General features: G+C 32.4%; 2 long non-coding RNA genes across 2 annotated transcripts; both read left to right on the top strand.

Annotated features, from left to right (window-relative positions):
* The first annotated feature begins 2,432 nt into the window (after window positions 1-2,432).
* Window positions 2,433-3,019, top strand: LOC143196844 (uncharacterized). The gene is made up of 3 exons (XR_013005864.1): window positions 2,433-2,561; window positions 2,635-2,694; window positions 2,880-3,019. It is a non-coding gene; the product is annotated as an uncharacterized LOC143196844 (long non-coding RNA).
* Window positions 3,020-3,679: 660 nt separating this feature from the next.
* Window positions 3,680-4,209, top strand: LOC143196843 (uncharacterized). Its single transcript, XR_013005862.1, has 3 exons — window positions 3,680-3,819; window positions 3,961-4,027; window positions 4,083-4,209. It is a non-coding gene; the product is annotated as an uncharacterized LOC143196843 (long non-coding RNA).

Below are 4,209 nucleotides of genomic sequence, written 5' to 3'. Positions count from 1 at the left end.
GATTACTATCAAACTTTTCCTAATCTAAATAGAATCAGTACTTAGTAAAAAGGTAATACCCTTAAGAATACAGTAGGGTCAACGTTTATCTGATTTTTACGAGTGGTGGTGGCGAGATAATTGGGGCGAATAATCTTCCAGGTACATAACGGGAGAATTTGTACTCGTGCTATTGTGGTCAGTTTCTTTAACCAAAACTCCGTTATATTTTGCCTGAAGAATAACCGTACTTTCTTCGATTCTGGTTGACTAATATTTACGATTCTTTATTTGTATATTTAATTATACTAACTGTATGTCTAGTTCTGATATTTATTAAACTAACTTGCATTTATTAACCTTAATTATACTCATTTATTATTGAATAATTATATATTTATCCTATATATTATTCTGTGGAAATTTTATTTTTTTCTAAGAGATGGCGTAAGGTCGCATATTTCTTGCAACACTTAGACCAACATACACGGTTTTGGACCTGAGCAATTCAAAGCAGTTTATAATGTGGGAAGCTGATTGCAAATCAGCAACCCATTCTTGAAAACTGGTTCTAGTTTTCGAAACATTCAATGAATCTATTATTTAACTATGTTTGTCCATTAACGGCCATTTATTTGATTAAAAAGTATAAATTATAAATGAACAAAGGTTGAACTGAGTATTTTATACTGCTTGGAATCTGTGTTACGCTTTAGGAACAGTAATCGCTGATCATGCTTTCGTTCAATAAAAAAATCAAGATGTGAATGCAGAAAAAGTATTTTGAGGGACATTCGAGCTCCAATCTTGTGATAATTTTGCAACAAATTGTCGATTACGTACTTGTATCTCGTAAAATTTCGTGAATCCAGATTGCATACCAACAATAAATCAATTAATATTTCGAAATTATGTACAATTAATTTCTTCCTCAACCTTTAGATCGCCACATATTTTCCAATGATGCTCATTGTATTTGATTTTGGTCAAAATTGTACACATTGTGTTGCAGCATTCCCTAGTTTGTACCTCGTGAGCAATCGGAATGGATGGTTTTTTATTTCCAATGTACAGTAGAGCAACCTTCAAGCTTATAACCATTTATGGACAGACGCCATTTATTTCGATCATATGGTGTATTCAGCATACCAAATAAACCTTTAGGATCATTGCAAAAACACGTGTCTTTTTTTTGAAGAACTGCAAAATCGCGTGATTTATATTTCTGTATATAACAATTTGTGTTTTAGGATCAACATGTTTCCATTCCTGCAACCGTGATTGAAGCAACTCTGTTTTTTGTTTCTATAAACTCAAATCGCGAATTAAATCACTCACTTCATTTTGCGAAATGAAATGCTTTTCTTCCATAATGAAATCGAGACGAGATTCTTAATGCATTGTTTGCACATATCTGGATTAATTGGAAATGTATCACTGTCCCTACAGTACAGAATTGGCTTCGACAGTGATAACGCCAGAATATTTATGTATAATCTGTAATATTATCATTATTGCATTTCTACCGATAACGTTCATTGAGTAAAAGAAACGATCACCTACATGATTTTTCTGTTCTCTCCATAAAGTTGGTACAGAAAATGAAAATTACACATTTTAACCAAGTGACCACTTGTACAACTTTGTTTTGCACGCGTTCCAAAACAATTTCGGTACCCGTGGCTTGTCAGTGTTTACTACAGCAATACCAAAGTACTGCAAATACACCTCTTTGAATACATTTGTCATGACATTTTCCCCATTTACCAACCATATAATATGCACAAACGTAACAAAAACGTTTTGAATCGACTTTGCAACGTTGTCTCTGCATTTTCGCACGTTCCGAAGCACAATCGCAGCTCAAACACAACTTTCAAATGCAACGTCGTCGACTAACAGCTTTTATAAAATTGCAATGCTATCACAGTACGCGAACTCGAAAACTAGAATCAATATTGACACACGAAATTCATTGAATTTTCCTTCAACAGACATGTACAAACCATTGTAATATACATCTCCGAATTTTTTCCTCAACTGTGCACTGATTATGGCATCTTAATCGAATTACTTCATTAATGCGATCTCGGAGAGACATAGTCAATTCAAAACAGTAATGACACACGTGACCAATATTGTCGGTGAAAAGTTATAAATTCGTTTTACAGTCAGACAATATTTTCCTTCTCATTTTATTCTATTTAAAAAGAGATAGAATGCTCTTAGAGAAGTTCAAACATATAACCGAAAGAGCCTACGAAAGCTTTCCGTTTGTCAAACGTCTGTAAAAAAATTTAAAATATTATAATTACGGGTTATAAACTGGCAAACGTTGTTTTAACGCTTTGTTTTAGCAAATTTGAAATCGCCGCGGTTTTTATTGAAAATATTTTTTGCGCGTTGCAGCTGCACTGAATATTAGTACGGGCACGATCACTAAAATATCTGAAAAAATAAAAAACAATATAACCTTAAATTCATTAAAAATAAACCGCGAAAGCAAAGTTTATGCGAAACCGGTGACGAATCAAGATCAGCTTGATATTTCAGAGATCAAATATACGAAATGTATAAAAACAGTAAGAAGTTTTTTTCAATCGAAACATCGAATCGAATCTAATAATTTAATCCAATTTAATACAATTATTTCAGAAAAAATTGTTAAGTCTGGAAAATATCCATAAAAAGTCAAAAGATAAACAGCTATTTGAGGTATGTAGAACATCCGTTCATACACTGTTGGGTAATATAGGATTTAAGCTGTGTAAAGATAACCCACGAAGGGTTTTAATGAAAATTCCGGAGATTGCTTTTACAAGAATACAATTTATAAATACATATAACAAAATCAAGGAAGATATCAATTTATATATTTAAATGAGACATGTATATTTCAGAATGGTACACTGGGTCATCAAGGCAAGATGATAATAAATATAGTGTAAAGACAACAAAAGTTGATGGAAAAAGCTAAGTGTTGGAATAACTATTGATTTTTAGGTTTTGTTAGTCATAACATTTATTAATAATTCATTGCAGTCATATAGTTCTTCATGCTGGAAACAGGAATGGTTTTATTCCTGGTGCAGAATTAGCTCCTCTAAGTCCAAGGGTGACTACCATGGAGAAATGAACCATAACTTGTCTTTGCAGTGGTTTGAAAATCAGCTTTAAAAGAACTTGGGGGAACTATCAGTTATTGTTATGTACAATGTCCCATATCTACGATATATAGAGTACACTAGTGAAGAAAATCTCAACAACTGCTGCAATTAAGGAATGGCCTCGAAAGTTTCGAGTAACATAAAATGAAGTTCGAGAAAACCATGTTATAGAATAAACTATTTCAAATTGTTACTCAGTAAATACAAATGAAATATTTAATTGCATTTTATGTAATTTACTTTTTTAGAATTAAGCCTGAGAAAAGATACATGGTAAATCAGATTACTGAATGGCCACAGAGTATTATGTCTTCCTTCCTTTCACTACATTTTTGATCCAATTCAGTTGATATGGGGTAGTGCAAAGAATTATTACAATAGATATTCAGGTCGAGTAGGATACTCAAACCAGAACTGTCTGTATTTATGGAAAGAGGCATTGTCGAAAATAACACCTTCGGTTTGTGAGCTCGATCAGACACATTGAAGAAGAAATTGACAAATGGTAGAATCTTGAGCAAATTTTTGATAGATTGGAAATAAACTGCTTGGTTACTAACTTGATTAGTGTTCCCGAAAGTGACAGTGATTGAATGAAACTGTATGAATGTTAGTTTATGTTTCAATGCTGACAATTACCAATTCAGGGTGACGAAAGGGGAAACAACTAAAGGTCAGTATACAATTAATATACTTAAATTGTATTATAGAGTGTGAAAGTTTTGTCAGCACGTGTGTTATTGTTCAGAATATATATGTACATTTGGTTAAAATGTATGAGGAGAGAAATAATACTAAACTAACCGTTTTGCAGATATGGTAAATGCATTAGGGATAATGCAGTGATTTTAATGTAGTTTTATCAAGAAAGATGTATACAGGTAGTAATAGGACAAACTAAGGAGAAATATAGTAATATCATAATGACTTTACAAGGAAGTATTGTATCGGAGGAAACAAGAAATATGCCCTCTAATGAAAGTAAAATACATCACTCAGATATACAATTGTTAATTAGGTGGATTAAGCCTTTGGGGGATAACACTACATAAAAAAAGCGCCT

Source organism: Rhynchophorus ferrugineus, unplaced genomic scaffold (genome assembly GCF_030347505.1).
Source record: "Rhynchophorus ferrugineus isolate W39M unplaced genomic scaffold, kcgeb_rfMv2 rfM5, whole genome shotgun sequence".
Classification (NCBI taxonomy): Eukaryota; Metazoa; Arthropoda; class Insecta; order Coleoptera; family Curculionidae; genus Rhynchophorus; species Rhynchophorus ferrugineus.
The sequence above is the reverse complement of the archived record's forward strand: the minus strand, read 5'-3'. Positions and strand labels throughout refer to the sequence as shown.